Source organism: Schistocerca nitens, chromosome 3, assembly GCF_023898315.1.
Source record: "Schistocerca nitens isolate TAMUIC-IGC-003100 chromosome 3, iqSchNite1.1, whole genome shotgun sequence".
NCBI lineage: Eukaryota > Metazoa > Arthropoda > Insecta > Orthoptera > Acrididae > Schistocerca > Schistocerca nitens.
The window spans coordinates 917,863,763-917,880,540 of NC_064616.1; the positions used below are offsets into that span (position 1 = coordinate 917,863,763).

General features: G+C 42.7%; 1 protein-coding gene across 1 annotated transcript in view; it reads right to left on the reverse strand.

Annotated features, from left to right (window-relative positions):
* LOC126248977 (protein-serine O-palmitoleoyltransferase porcupine) overlaps nucleotides 1-14,484 on the reverse strand; it is a 131,669-nt gene extending 117,185 nt beyond the window's left edge. Inside the window, exons 1-2 of the mRNA XM_049950533.1 lie at nucleotides 14,318-14,484; nucleotides 13,878-14,126 (exon numbers count right to left, since the gene is read on the reverse strand). The gene's annotated coding sequence lies outside the window, so the exon portion shown is untranslated. The remainder of the gene's footprint in view (nucleotides 1-13,877; nucleotides 14,127-14,317) is intronic.
* Between the last annotated feature and the right edge of the window lie 2,294 nt (nucleotides 14,485-16,778).

Below are 16,778 nucleotides of genomic sequence, written 5' to 3' on the forward strand. Positions count from 1 at the left end.
ATCAACAAGTTTTGTTTGCTTTTCATATGTTCTAAGTTGCTACAGAGGAGCTGTCATTACCATGATTCTATTTGCTCATTTGCTCTTGTTACACAAGTTACAGGAGCGGAGCTGCTTTTCAGAGGATTTTCACATTGCTTTTCTATTTGTCTTTTCATATTTTGCTGTGATTTGTTAGCATTATAATAGCTACCCCATGCCTCAGCTGCAGACTGCTCCTGCTCTGAAACTAAATCAGATTTTTCACTTTCAGAACCAGCAAATCACCACATTGCTGTCTACTGTACAGGAATTTCTTGCTGCACAAACTGCATCGGCTACTCAACTGACCGACCAACTGATCCAACAAGTGCCACCAAACAACATTCCACCATTTCGGCACTTTGATGAAAAAGGACAGGAATGGCTCAAATATCTCACCCCGTTCCAGGCCCACTGTCAAGTCCATTGAATTCACGGGAACCCCTGTGTTTTGCTTATTTCAAAAACTCTTTCCTACGTCGTCTCCTGATGCACTCTCCTATGATGAAGTACTAGGTGCATTAAGTCAGTATTAAAGAGAGCAGATTCAGGTTGTGGCAGTCAGATGCCAGATTTAGTTCTTATGCTTTATGAAAAAGCCAGAACAGATTTAGCGTCAGTGGTATACTGACTTACAGGGTCTCACTAGGTAGTGTAAATTCAAGTGTAGTTGTGGCTACTTCTATAGTGACATGATGATCCATGATATGATCACATACAATGTCCCTGACAGCAGAATTTGAGAAAAGATTCTCAAGTACTCAGATCCTTCGCACCATCAAGTGTTGCAAATATTAGAACAATTTGATTCCAGCACCATAGTCACCGATAAATTTGTCGGGGTGAATTGTCTCTTGCCTGCAACCGCTCCACTGAGCTGCTACAATGAGCACGCACACAGATGCATAGACAGCCTAGTAAACAAGTAGCCACGCCTGTGAATCTAGTGACGTCTTGCCATTGGTGTTTTGCTTGCCACAAGCCACAAGATTGCCCATCACGCAAAGCGACATGCTATTCATGTCGAAAGAAAGGCTGTGTCTAGGCAGTTTGCTTGCTACGCCAAAAGAACACCAATTCTGCCCCCCTCTCGCAACAACAGTCTCCTGCAAATTCTGTGTATGTAGTGTTTTCAAAACTGACTACAGGTTCTAGCAGTAATTCAAGTAAGGTTGTGACCTCATCTCGTCCCACTGCAGTGCGACGCCATTCTAACAAACTATTTGTAACACTAAAAATTTCTGGCTGTCGTGCTGACTTTCAACTGGGCACAGGTGCTTCTGTAAGTCTGCTTATCACACCACGTATGAACAGTTAGGCTCACCACGCCTATCAAAATCAAGCACGCACCTCGCTGCATACAACGGACAAGAAATTCCAGTGCTTTGACAGTGTAGTTTGCCTGCCACTTCCAAATCTCACACCAGGACAGTCAAATTTACTGTGTTGCAATCAAGACAGTGAAAATATTTTTGGCTTAGATTCATTTGACATGTTTGGCCTTAGCATCCAAGACAATGTACTTTCAGTGACTGCTTTTAATCCAAAAGACAGTAGCTAGTTTGCTTAAGGAATTTCCTGAACTCTTCTTCTGATATACTTGGAAAAGCTAATAATTTTGCAGCACACATTACCCTGAAAGACAATGCACAGCCTAAGTTTTTCTGGGCTCAGTCTGTTCTCATTGCTTTACGGGACTAAACAGCCAGTGAATTAAACAAATTGCAAGGTAATGGTGTAACAGCTCCCATTCGAGCTAGTCAATGGGCAAGTCCTCTTGTTTTGTTGCCCAAGCCTTCTGGTCGTATTCACATTTGTGTTGACTTCAAGTCTACAGTCAACCCACAGACAGTAGTCTACACTTACCCGTTACCTCATCCTGTAGAATTCATGGACAGGCTTGGTGCAGGCTGTTACTTTTCTAAGATAGATTTGCGTGATGCTTACTTGCAAATACCACTAGATGAAGAAGCACAGAAAGTGTTTGTTGTTAATACACACTGAAGCCTGTTCAAGTATTTGCGTTTGCCCTTCAGCAGTGCCTCCGTACTGACCATTTTTCAACATTACTTGGAACAGCTGGCTGCTCAAGTGCTGTTCTGGTTGGTTGGTTGATTGATTGGGGTGGAAGGGACCAAACAGCAAGATCATCAGTCCCTTGTTTCAAAGGTGGTCCATTCAGACGTATTTACATCTCAGAAGAGTCATAACGATAAAAGGTAAAAGGCTAAAAAATGTAAAAGTGCAGTCATGTTGTCAATGTTGAAAACAAAAGAAGGGAAGTCAGCAAGTGGGCAACCACAAGGCTATGCTAGAGGCAGGAAATATCCCACCTCTGATGAAGTACAGGCAAGACCACCTGCTATTCAAAAGCATTCAACCGCTAGAATGTAAAAGTGCATATTGTAAAAGGAAACTAACCAAATCTAAAAAGCGATAAAAACAGAGTAAATGGGAGAGAAAAAGAGGATCTTGGCCAGGGAGGGGAGTCAGGAATCTTTAAACACAGCTTACAGTGGGAAACACCCCAACCCTCACCACCCTGCCCCTACTCCAGAGGGCGATTAAAAACCTTACAACTGAAAATAAAAACCACTTTCACAGAGGAAACTGAGAACCAGTTCAACCATCCGAGAATCATCTGGCAACATTAATGGTAAAGTGCAGGGAAGTCTGTACTTAGTATGCAGAGCCAAAAGAAGGGGGCATTCCACCAAAATGTGGGCTACTGACTGGAAGGCTCCACAACCACAAAGTGGGGGTGGCTCACAACGCAAAAGAAAACTGTGGGTCAGCCTGGTAAGGCCGATGTGCAGACGACACAGGGTGGTCAAATCCTTTCGGGAGAGGTGGAAGGAAGAACACCACGGGACAGGTGTCACCTTAATCGCACGAAGTTTATTAGACAGGGAGGTAGCCTCCTAAGAGTTGGCCCATGATTGTGCAAAGTGGTATTTGATATGAAGCCGTAAATCTGCCACAGGAGAGGTGTCAGAGAAGGGGAGGTAAGTGACTGCTCCCTCAGACAAACAATCAGCAAGTTCATTACCTGGGATACCCACATGGCCAGGGACCCAAAGGAAGTCAACGGAACAAGCAGCATGGTGAAGATCAGCGAGAGGGTCATGGATGGCCGAGACCGAGGGATGGCTCGAAAAACACTGGTCAATAGCCTGAGTGCCACTCATTGAGTCCGTACATAACAAAACATGGTTGACTTGGGACTTTTTAATAAAGGTAAGGGCCTGGGAAATTGCCATCAATTCCGCAGTAAACACCCCACATGCAGCTGGCAGGAGATGATTTTCCATGCCAACAGAGGATGTGAAGGCATATCCCACATGATCACCAGATTTAGAGCCATTGGTGTAAAAAAAACACCCACCATCCCAAAACTACCATAAAACTCAGCAGAAAAAACAACGGAACACCATCGGGGGAACGGAATCTTTCAGACCTCGGAAGAGATCCATCCGAATCCACGGCCGAGGAAATAACCAAGGGGAGGGGGGTGGGAGGGGGAGGGGGGTTGGGGAGGGAACGTGGGAGATAGGACAAAGAAAGAAGCTGAAAAAAATCACGGCGGAGAGACGCAAGGCGGAGCCCAACCAGTAAACCCGCCCAAAAGCAGGAATCAGGTGGGGGACGCCCTTGGTCTGGGAACAGGATAGAATAGGAAGAATGAGTGGGAGAGGAATGGACAGCGATTGCATAAGAAACCAGAAGCTGGGACAACCAAACAGAAAAAGGGGGGCGGGGGGGGGGGGATCCCAGCTTCAACCAGAGACTATCAACAGGGCAAGTATAGGGAAGGTACCAGTGGCCAAATGGAAACCACAAGTGGTCCGGATCCAGCTGAACCATAAACTTGACAACCATAGTCCAAGCGAGACAGTACTAAAGCCCGATAAAGGCGGAGAAGAGTGGAACGATCTGCACAACAAGAGGTGTGGGCAAGGAAGTGAAGGACATTGAGTTTACGGAAACATCCTATCTTCAGGCAAGTGAGCTTGTTGTTGAAAAGAAGACCCAGGAAATGAAACTGTGGGACCACAAGTAACTGTTGCCCATCAAAGTACAGCTCCGGATCAGGGTGGCGACAGAAGTGGACCACCCGCGATTTTGAAGGAGAGAATTGAAACCCGTGTGAGAGGGTCCATGCAGAGGCACGCCGTATAGCATCCTGGAGCTGCCACTCTACAGAGGTCATCGAAGAGGAACTAACCCAAATGCAGAAATCATGGACATTCAGAGCAGGGGTGACCAAAGGACCGATGGAGGCCGCAAGTCCATCTATAGCAATGAGGAAAAGAAGTACACTCAATACGGAACCCTGTGGGATGCTAATCTCCTGGGTCCATGGAGAACTAAAAACAGTACCAACCCCAACCCTGAATGACAGATGGAACAGGAACTGGCAGAGAAAAATCGGGAGTGGGCCCCGAAGACCCCACTCACAAGAAAGATATGATGGCGCCAAGACGCGTCATAGGCCTTGCGAAGGTCAAAAAATATTGCAAGCAAATGGTGGCACTGTGGAAAAGCCTGCCGAACTGTGGATTACAAGTGAAGTAAATGATCAATTGGAGACCGTTCCTCTCAGAAGCCACTCTGATAAGGGCACAATAGATCCCGAGATTCGAGGACCCAATAGAGCCAACAGGCTACCATCCGTTCAAGTAACTTGTAAACAATGTTTGTCAGACTAATAGGCCAATAGCTTTTGACAAACAGGGTTCTTACCAGGCTTAAGATGGGAACCACAATGCTATTGCTCCATTGAGAAAGGAAGTCACCTGGAGTCAAATATGGTTAAGCACCTGGAGAAGATGATGATGTGGAGCACTGAGATGTTGAAGCAAATGGTTATGAATGGAGTCTGGGCCAGGGGCTGTATCATGAGAAGAAGAAAGTGCGGAAAGAAGTTCCCATTCAGTAAAAGGTTCGTTGTAAGATTCTGACTGACAAGGGGTAAAACATAAGGCGGAAGCTTTGGCCCACTGTTTCTGGCGAAGGAAAGCAGCCGGATAGGAGGTTGATGCTGATGCTGTTGCAAAATGGGTCACAAGATGTTTTGCAAGAATCAACGGCCCCGTGCAAAGTCCATCCGGGAGGGCAACGCCCGGGAGGGTAGACTGCCAATGGCAACCCTGGACAGAGCAAAGTGTATCCCATACCCAACATAGTGACAGTAGAGCCGAGGGAAGAAACAAGGCGTTCCCAACACACCCATTTGCTCCGTTTGATTAAGTAATGGGCTTTGGCGCGAAGGCATTTAAAGGTAATAAGATTGGCAGCAGATAGGTGCCTCTTAAGGTGTTGCAAAGCTCGACGGCGATCATGGATGGTGATGGCAATGGCCGTACTCCACCACAGTACTTGCTGGCGGCAAAATGGTCCATATGAGAGTGGGATAGCAAGGCTAGCAGCACAAACAATCACATCAGACACGTCACACACGACATCAGCAATACAACCCAACAAAGTGGGAGAAAGAATGACCTGTGCAATATATAGAGGCCAATCGACATGCTGGAAAGACCAATGAGGTAACCTGTCCATCAGGGAGTGGGAAGGGAGTGAGAGAATCAACGGGAAGTGGTCACTATCGCAAAGGTCGTCGTGTGGCGACCAGTGTAATGAAGGGAGGGAGAAGAAAGAGAAAGATCAATGGCAGAAAAGGTACCATGACTGGCACTGAAATGGGTAGGGGAGCCGTCATCAAGAAGGCAAAAGTCGTGGTCTGCAAGAAACTGGTCTATGAGAAGACCCCGACTAGATGAAAATGCACTGCCCCACAAGGGATGATGAGCATTAAAATCCCTGAGATGGAGGAAGTTGCTGAAGAAGGGCAGTTAAGGCAGCAGGTGTAAGAGTCCTGTCACGAGGGAGATAAAGATTGCAAACTGTGACCCAAGAGACCAGGTGGACCCTAACAGCAATCGCTTCCAATGTAGTTTGAAGAGGAATCCACGTGCTAGCAACATCCGTATGGACCAACGTACAAACGCCACCAGAGGTCAGCAGGGGGCCGACCCGATTTCAACAGAAAGCACGGAACCCACAGAAGGTCGGTGAGTGATCATCAGTAAAATGAGATTCCTGTAGAACCGCACAATCTGCACAGCAAAACAAAATAAGGGATTGCAACTCTGGAAGGTGACAGTAATATCTATTACAATTCCATTGGATAACCACAGAATGTAGATTAAAATGGGGTTGAACAGGCTAAAGCCAGTCATGCCGCCGGGTCACCATCAGTCACTGAAAAGGAGGGGGCAACATCCATGAAAAGCAGGTCAGAATCAGGTTGCGAAGGTGTGGCAACACCAGAGGCTCCTTGTCCCAGGACTTACGTTTCTTCTTCTTTTCAGTTTGAGATCGAGGAGGGCTGTGCTGCAGCAAGATCTGGAACAGAAAGAGAGCGGGCCCAAAGACCGTGGTTCTTGTGGTCACCGTGTGCCAGCAGACCTTTGGCCTGGAAGGTGCCAGGAAGGGGGTTCCCGGGAGGGGCGCCCTTGGCCGGTAGACGCCGAAGGAGTGGAACACTTCTCCAGCTGGGGAGGGGGAGCGGCGCCCGGAGGGGAGGGTGTGGGAACTGCAGGGGATGAGGGGGGAGGAAAGGGGTTCGAAACTGGGGTAAGGAAGGGGGAGGAAGGGGTGAAGATGTAAAGCATAGCTAGACGCTATTGCCACAGGATGAAGACGTGCATACTTCTTACGAGCCACGGTGTAGGTTAGACGATCAAGGAACTTATACTCCTGTATCTTCTTTTCCTTCTTATAAGCCGGGCAATCAGATGAATGTGTAGAATGATTGCCATGACAATTAACACACACAGGAGAGGGAACACAGGAACTCCCCTCATGTAGTGGACATCCACAGTCACCACAGAGAGGGGTCTGCGAACAGTGTCATGTGTCCGAAACGCAAAAACTTAAAACATCTCATAGATGGTGGGATATATGGCTTCACGTCACATCGACAAACCATAATCTTGACCTTCTCTAGGAGAGTATCACCTTCAAAGGCCAGGATAAATGCACCAATATCAATGTGGTTGTCCTTCGGGCCCTTCTGAACAATCCGAACAAAGTGAACACCCTGCCACCCTAGATTGTCCCTAAGTCCCTCATCAGTTTGAAGGATGAGGTCTGTGTGAAGAATTACACCTTGAACCATATTCAAAGACTGGTGGAGGGGGGGGGGGGGTGTGGACACAGGAATTATGCCAAGATGGTCACCGGCACAAAGGGCCGCAGACTGGGCAGCTGAAACAGTTTTGATCAACAATGAACCCGATCGCATCTTGCTGAGAGAGTACACTTTGCCAAACTTGTCTTCAATGTGTTCCACAAAAAACAAAGGTTTGGTATTGGTGGAAATATCCTCATCAGTCCTGGTGCAAACCTGATAGCGGGGGAAAGGTTTCGCCCCTAGTCGACGAGCCTGACCCTCCTCCCACGGGGTAGCCATCGAAGGGAAGGCCGAAAGGGCAGAAGAAGCAGCACTAAAAGAATCATTTCCAGTCGACGAGACGGCAGTAGAATGGCCAGAGGTCTGGACTCTTATGCGTTTCATTTGCATAGCGTCCGCCCTGATACCACCCACTCCGATCAGGGGCTCTCCCCACGGTTGCCACCCAGCCACAGCAAGGGCCATCTGGCACAGCGGCCATTACCGGGAGTTCCGATGCTCCAAGATGACAAGCAACCACTCCTAGGCTTACATGAAGAGGTCACAGTTCAGGTATCAGAAGTGTGGTCCGTGTTTTCAGGGGGCTCAACCAAAAGTGTACATAACAAACCCACCACACGGGCTGGCTACCGTGCTGGCTATGTACCCTAGCATCAGACAATGACGTGAAGGAAAAGATGGAAGGAACTAGGAGAGTACACGCCAGAGACACTAGGTAAGGTGCTCTTCCCCAAATGGCTCACACTATGGGATAGAAATTTAGTAATAGATGTCAAACCCCAGAGAGGGACCAAAGAATGCCAAAAGGACGAGGTAATTACTCAACAAAACCAAATCGCAAAGCTAACATAACCAGGAGGATAGCGGTGCCAACATAAACAAGGACACCAAGAGAGGTAGAGGAGAGGGTGGAGGGGAAGCAGCAAGGACAGGAAAGGAGGGGAGGGGAAGGGAAGGGAAGGGAAGGGAAAGGAAATGCAGCCTGGGAAAGAAGAAAGGCTGCAACAGCTCGGGGTCCCGTGCTCGGCACACACATACTCATGAAAGGACCGTGAGCCCCCTGGGTGCAAGTGTCGTTCTGTTCGAACTACCTTGATGATACTGTCATCTCAGGTTGTATGACAGAGGAACACACTGCCAATTTGCGTACTCTTTTTTGAGTGCTGTCAGGTGCTGGACTCAAGTGTCGTCTCCTTTCAAGATACTGTCCATTCTGTTCAACTGCTCTAAATTTACATCTGCATAGCTACTCCCCAAGCCACCATACAGGGTGCGGCGGAGGATGTGTTGTAACACCTCTAGTTATTACCTTCCCTGTTCCACTCATAAATAGAGCATGGGAGAAACAACTGTCTATATAGCTCTGTACGAGCCCGTAATTTCTCGTATCTTATTTTCATGATCCTTACACACAGTGTATGTTGGTGGCAGGAGAATTGTTTGGCAGTCAGCTTCAAATTCCAGTTCTCTAAATGTTCTCAATAGTGTTTCTTGAAAAGAACATTGCATTCCCTCCAGAGATGCCCATTTGAGTTCACACAGCATCTGTGTAACACTTATATGTTGTTCAAACCTACTGGTAACAAATCTAGCAACCAGCCTCTGAATTGTTTTAGTGTCTTCCTTGGTCTCCTCTACAGGTGAACCACTCTTCCCTAAAATTCGCCCAATAAACTGAAGTCGACCATCTGCCTTCCGTACCACAATTCTAACGTGCTCATTCCATCTCATATCTCTTTCCAACATTACACCCAGATATTTAAATGACTTGACTGTGTCAAGCAGCACGCTAGTAACACTGTATTTGAACATTACAGGTTTGTTCTTCCTACTTATCTGCATTAACTTACATTTTTCCACATTTAGAATTAGCTGCCATTTGTCAAAGTCCCTTGGTGTTTCCGACAGAATTACAATGTAATAGACAAACCTCAAAGTTTTTACTTCTTCTCTCTGAACTTTAATTCCTTCTCCATACTTTTCTTTGGTTTTCTTTATTGCTTACTAAATATAAAGACTGATTAACGTATTGGGGGTAGGCTACAACCCCCTGCCTTACTTCCTTCTCAACTGATGCTTCCCATTCATGCCCACTGACTCTTGTAACTGCATCCTGATTTTTGTACTAGATATAAATAATAACCATTCACTAGCTTGTATTTCACACCTACTACCTTCAGACTTTAAAAGATTGTATTCCAACCAACACCGTCAAAAGCTTTCTCAAAACCTAGAAATTCAATAATTGTAGGTTTGCCTCTCCTTAACCTATCTTCTAAGATTAGAATTGCCTCACATGTTCTTACATTCCTCCACAACCCAAACTGACTGTCCCCGAGATCAGCTTCTACCAGTTTTTCCATTCTTCTGTAAATGATTCGTGTCAGTATTCTGCCATCATAACTTACTGATCTGATAGTTTAGTAATATTCACAAATGTAAGCACCTGCTTTCTTTGAAATTCTAATTATTACATTCTTCTTTCACCTGTCCCATAATTCTTCCACACCATATGAAACAGTTTTCTCATTGCTGACTCTTCCAAGAATAACAAAAATTCTTAAGGAATGTTGTCTACTCCAGCGGCCTCGTTTTGACTTAGGTCTTTCAGTGTTCTGTCAAATTCTTCTCACAGTATCATTACTTCCTCTTCCATTGCTATAATATTGCCTTCACATTCATTTCCACTGTTTGCAACCCCTATATATATTCCTTCCAACTTTCAAGTTTCCCTTCTTTGCTTTATACTGGCTTGCCATCTGAATTCTTGATATTCATACAGTTGCTTCTCTTTTCTCCAAAAGTTGCTCTAATTTTTCTGTAGGCAGTATCTCCTTTTTGCCAAGTTATGTGTGTTTCTATAGCCTTCTTTTTGTCCTTTAGTCATTCCTGCTTAGCCATTTTGCACTTACTGTCAATCTTATTTTTAGACTTCTGTATTCCCTTTTGCCCAATTCATTTGCTGCAGATTTATATTTTCTCCTTACACAAATTAAATTCAGTATTAACCTTCTTTCATGATTCTTAAGCCACATGTTAGCAATGACTAGATTATGCTTTGTATAAAATTCTACCACACTGGTTCCTCTTCCATTCCTTTCCCCCCATACCATATTAGTGAACTATTTATTATCTTTTTCCACTAAATTCCAGTCAACCGTAACAATCTCCTTTCACTACCTGAATAATTTCCTTTATCTCATCATACATGCTCTCAATCTCTTCATTATCAGCAGACCTAAGTGGTATATGCACTTTCACTACTGTGGTGGGTGGTGTGCAGAAGGCAAAAGACAGGGAAGTCATCCACACACAATGAACACTACATAGGACTTCTTGTTGTTGACATTACACTGTTAATATCTATATGAAAGCCAGTCACACTTAATTTCAATACGTTCTCTCCCGGAGTTGAGAAATAGTTCTGACATCCATATAAAGTTAAAAAGGGGTGAGGAGGATTCCTTTGCTATGCACTATGAGATGCTGCAGCTTGCTGTAATTGACTATATCATAGCCAAGTGATGTGCCATGAGCCATGAATAATGCAAAATTCAGTTCCCACATAGAAAAGGACAGTTGCATTCTTAATGAACTGAATACCTAATTGCCAATCTCGGTGGCCACTTTGTGGCACCAAAAAGCTGGATTTTGAGTAGGAGTGGTGATATCTAGTAGAGAGTTTTGCCATTGTTTGGGCAATGTCTCACAGATTGATCTGGAAACTTATAATCCACATTACAGCAACAACTGGGCACCTCCCCCCTCTCCTAGAAATCGTCCTACTGGTTTCCCCACCAACTGTATTTTTAGTGGGATAGTTTATGGTGTTTAGATACTGTTGCTACAATCTCTTCTTGCTCCCTTGAATAATTCCATGACTTCTGCCCTTGTTACCCAAAAGGCTACGAGGTGCTCTGCAACTGACCAGCACTCAAACCAATGCAGAACTGTCTGCATGCCACCGACTGCAGAATGGTAATTGTGACTACCGGGTGACATGCTGCCATTCCCACCTATTCCTGAGCAGTCACAGTGATTGAACACAGCAAATTGGCTGTACAGTGCACATTTCACCTTCCTGAGCTCTTACTATAGTGGCTTCCTTTTGTTCACTGTTTTGCCTGTCCAGTGAATCCAGATCGAGTGCAAGTTGCCAATCACTTGCCATTGAGCAAAGGGTGCAAGGGATGGTGAGCATATTGAGGCTGATAACCACAAGGAATCCTGTTGAAGTGCTTAAATTGTGTGCTCTAGTTCCCGTTACATTAGTCATAGTCCATGGAACCGATGGAGAGTGATGTCTGGGATGTGGAAAGAAGTCATAGATGTCTAAAAGACATGTGCAATGGCATTACTAGGCTCTCGCCAGGTCTACCCCTCAAGCAGATAGTTGCAGAGTCCCATACCAAATTGTGGGTGTTAAAATTGCCACATAGGATGACGGGTTCAGGAATCTGCATAGTGAGTTCAGTAAGAGCCTCTCTAAGAGCCTTTTTATCTACAACTTCATTTGGAGGCATGTAGGGGGAACAAATTACACACATCCACTGATAAAGCAACTGCTTGGAAACTGATGGTGAGGGAAAGATGTGACAAGTGGTATGCATTCTTTACATAAACAGCCACTCCTTTAGCACTTTCTCCACTATGGTTTTGCTTTTTGTAGAGAATGTAGCTATGAAGCTAGTAGTTTTAGTTTTTCCACACGTGTCCTGAAGCCATTCCTGTTCCACTGTAGCATGGAAGCCATCTTAGCTATGAGATTTTTCTCTTTCCCTCCTCTGCCATTTCTCCATGGCAGAAGCAGAGAAGGGATTAGGGAGGGCGTGTTACTTTAAGGATACTTGTCTGTTCCCTCAGGCAGACATCGATATCAATACCACTATAGGAATGGGTGTCAGATGATTTGTCAGCCAGGAGCAAGGTCACAGTGATTGACTAATCTGTACCAGATATTTCCACCTCAACAGCCTTTTGTATGTACAGGTCCACAGCCACAGTGAATTACTTGAGGGAAGTCTTTCCACTGGGTATGCTGTTTCATTCTGAGACAATCACTATTTCATTATTTAGTAATTAGCTAAGTTCGTCCCCTTGTGTGTTACTGAGCTACATCACAACTGAAAATTATAATGCATACAGCACGATATATTCCACAAATTTGTGTGGAGGAAGCAAGCTGCAATAGCATCATTAATAATTGTTTCCCCACAACCATTTCAGATGTGAAATCAATACATAAAAAGAAAAAATGCTACCCTTACACAGGTTTTGTGACTGTGCTAGCATACAATACATTACAATCAATGGTATAATTATTTAAAATGAATACAATGGCCTGGTCAGCTTCTTAAAATCAAAACTGATGACTGATGGGTAAGGCCTTAGTTGGCAGCTCCTGCTTTATGTGTTACATTAAATGTTAAATCTATATGCTAGAGATATTGATTTATTTTGAACTACAGCAAACCAGACAACCTGTGAAACAATGCAGCAGCATGTTGTCACTGCTGAAACATAATTAGCATCGACATGTTTTGAGTCTATTTTAAACCTTTTGTAATGTAGTTGTGTGAGAAGTTTTGGCATGAGCTCCTGGTCACTTATTACCACTTTCCATAGACATGACATTTTAGATATGGCATAGCTGAAGGATAAGGGACAATTCCTGGTTCTAGAAATCACTATGGTGATTATATGATTTGTCTAACATCCAGCAGTCAGCTCTAAACTAATGCACACAAAATTGGCCCTATGTATCAAATACTCAACAAATAATTAGAAGCTGTCTCTTCAACAAAAATCAAACATTGTTTTTTTGTTTTGTTTTCTGAAATTTTTTATCTGATGTTACAAGGCAAAGACAGCACAGTTTAGTCGGCTAGTACCGTGAGAAAAAATTTAGTCAAAATATGGCAGCTTTTGCTCATATGTCAAACTCTAACTCTCTTAAGCAGGCCCCTTACACAATGTCCACCTGGCTGAACAGCATTTTACTTATTCATTCGTAATGTTGGCCAAAGTGGTTGTGCATTATCAAACTGAATTACTCATGAATCCACTGCAGTGCACACTGGGTGGGTAAACTAGCTTAATTCATACAAATAAAAGAACGCGTTAGGGAGAACACAAAAAACTACAAGGGAAACTGCTGCCAACTATATTGCTCTTATTTTCTTGAAGTTCAACAGTACTAACACTCTCAGTTAGTGCCCCCACAGAAAATTTACAGTCTGCCACACTATGCTGACCTGATCCACAGTTTTCACAACCATAAATGTTCACTTACGAGTGTTACTTCCTTGTCACTTGTAACGGTAAGTTCTCTGTCCTACAGACATTTGTAAATTAAAATATTGATGAAACGCGCATAACCTCAGTTTATGGGTGTATGTAAACACTCTGTCAGATCTACGTTCTATATTATACCACTACTTAGAAGATTTGAAATTTAAACATGCCCACAAACTAACGAAAATCATAAATAAAAAAAATAACAAGACATTTAAGTGTTACACTTAGACTGCACTTTATGAGAAAATGCTCCTTTCCCCTTGATTATATTTGAGAAAGCTCTAGAAATTAACCATTATTAAAAATATTATGGTGAACCACCACAATGCTAGAAAAGCAACTGGTCTGTAATTGAACTTACCGCAGACAGTAATTTTTCATTTCTGAAACTTCATCTCCAACAACTGTTTCGCAGCTGCTTTGTAATAAAATAGTATTATACAGCAGTACTCATTCGTAACTTTCGAACAACTTCCGTGAGTTTCGTTGCTATTCATTGCCGTAGGTTCTGTAACACCGCAGTGCATCTAATGTTTCTTCTGCTGGTAACATCCACCGCTCCATCCTTGCAACTCGTGGCTACGGTTCACAAACACGCATGTGGTAAGCGCTGCAAATTTCAGTTTAATTCATGGCAAGGCACTAAGAGATTCGAGCAACCATTATACTGTTAACCACGAATTAAAATATAGAAACTGCTATACAGTTTACGCGCAAGCTAAATGCTAGGATCCTTTATAACTCCTTTGTTCATACATCTACGCTAATGTTTATTTTATTTCTGGCGGGATTACTGCGTACACTATAACACTTGTAAGTGTAGTGCATCTCACTGTGATTTTGCTACATAATTCACTATAAAATGCAAATTTGTTTCGCTTTACAGCCAAATTACGTCTTCTGCATTCATGTACTTTCCATTTGGTATTTAAATGTTGTTTGTTTGATAATCATAAACATCCCTGCTATCAAAGATATTATGTTTTGACATACCAAACACCGCTGGTACATGAGCGTAAAGAAAACTTCTGGGCAACTGCACAAGCTCCTCTAGGTCTGCGCGGATAAGGCACATCATTTCTGCGCAAACAAATCGTAGCGTGTGAATTGTAAATTGCAGCCGCAAGTTTGATCGACATTTCTCAAATCTGTGGGTGCATATCACAGTTGCGCAGATTAACCGTAGGAGTGAAAATCGCCGCAAATCTGGCATGTAACATGGGTCTGAGTCAGTACCAAACCAGACTGGCCATGTGATTTTTGGGATGCTGCTGCTTGTTTACATTTTGTGATAAAAGTGAAACTTTACTTACGTTTACATACATTGAGTACCAGAAACAACTATGGCGCAGTATTGTTGTTGCTACAGATGCAAACTAGGACCTGTCAATTTTTCATGGCTATGTAAACAAAGTCTAATTACAATCGTCGTATTGATATGAGTCACTTCATATATTGGAAAACATCAAGGCACAGTGTTATAAAGTCTTATATTGTAGAGCTAACTTCTTTTCTTTTTTTAGCTACATGTTTACGAGACAAGTGCTAATTTGTAATTTATTTGTGTGAAACATGTAATTACATGCATAGCAATTGGTAGTACAAAACAACAGTATACAATTCAATTTTACTTTATAATAGGAACTTAGTAATGGAGACCAAATTATTTGACATAATAATACTTTAGATTTTAGTTTCAACAATAGGGTATAGAAGCACTGCTCAATGAGCCACGATTTTAGATGTTTTTTGAATGTCTCTCAAGTTATTACCTTCAGTTCATTTGGCAGTGCATTGAAGTATTTTGCTCCATTAATATATGGACTGTTTGCAGTTTTTTTTCAGTCTTCTGTGTATCATATCGTAATTTTGTACTTGTCTAGTATTGTGATCATGAATTTCTGCATTACGACAGGTATATTTCTTATCTTCTACAGTTAATACTATTGTTTCAAACATATACATTGAATAGATAGTCAGATTTTTAAATTCTATAAACAATCTCTTACATGATGTTCTAGCATCTTTTTTGCCTGATATTCTCAAGGCTCTTTTCTGGAGTTTAAATACTCGGTCTACATGACTTTTGGAAGCTGCGCCCCACAATGCATGACCATATGTTGGAAATGGATGTATTAACCCAAAATACATCACTCTCATTGTTTGGGTATTGACATATGGAGTTATTCTTCTTAAAACATATAGGCTAGATGATAGCCTTGCACATACATTGTCAATTTGTTGTGTCCATAGTAGTTTGCTATCTATGCATATAAGTAGGAATTTACACACACTGCAGATTTTCCCTACACTATTACTATCTTGAGAGTCAATACAAGTTTGCTAATCACCAGTATTGAAGGGGATTATGTTTCTTTTTTGTAAGTTGACTTTTAGATTGTCATTTTCAAACTTTTCCTTTGCAATATCTATAATTTTTTTTACCTCTATGCTGAGATTAAGAATATCATTTCCCCAACAAAGGCCTGAAGTGTCATCTGCATACATCGTGATGAAGGTATCAGTTTTTACTATCTTTGGGAAGTGATTGATGTAACATATAAAAAGCAAGGGACCAATTATCCATCTCTGAGGCACACCAAATTTAATATTCCTGAACCTTGATTTGTAACATTTTAATGTTTCTCCATTATTGTGTGAGATTGAGGTACACTGTCTTCTGTTTTTTAAATGTGATGTGATGAGGTGCAATAGTTTTCCACTTATGCCATCTCCGGCCAGTTTTGACAGAAATACCTTATGTTCAAACCTATCAAAAACCTTTGATAGGTCTAGGAAGACTCCAGCTACTTGCATGCCTTTATCAATTTTGTCAAGAGCTTTCAGCATAAATTGAAGTGTTGCAGTTATGGTGCTACGACCACTTCTGAAACCATGCTCAAAATCTCCCAGGATGTTGTGCTTATTATAATTCTCTAATATATAATTCAGAATTATTTTTTCAATTAACTTGCTAAAAACGGAAGTTAAGGTGGGTCGTCTGTAGTTTTCTACTAGTTGTATGTCACCTTTTTTGTGGAGAGGTTTAACAATGGCTATTTGTAGTATGTCAGGGAACACTCTTTCTTTTAAGACACTATTTATTAGATGCACCAAAGGATACACTTGATTGTTTTCGTACTGTTTAAGTAAAAATGGAGAAATTTCATCCCAGCCAGTGGATTTTTTGTTTTTTACAATCTCTAATGAGCTACAAAATATCCTTGATTTCAAGTTCATGGAGTTGATTAGCTTCAGAATT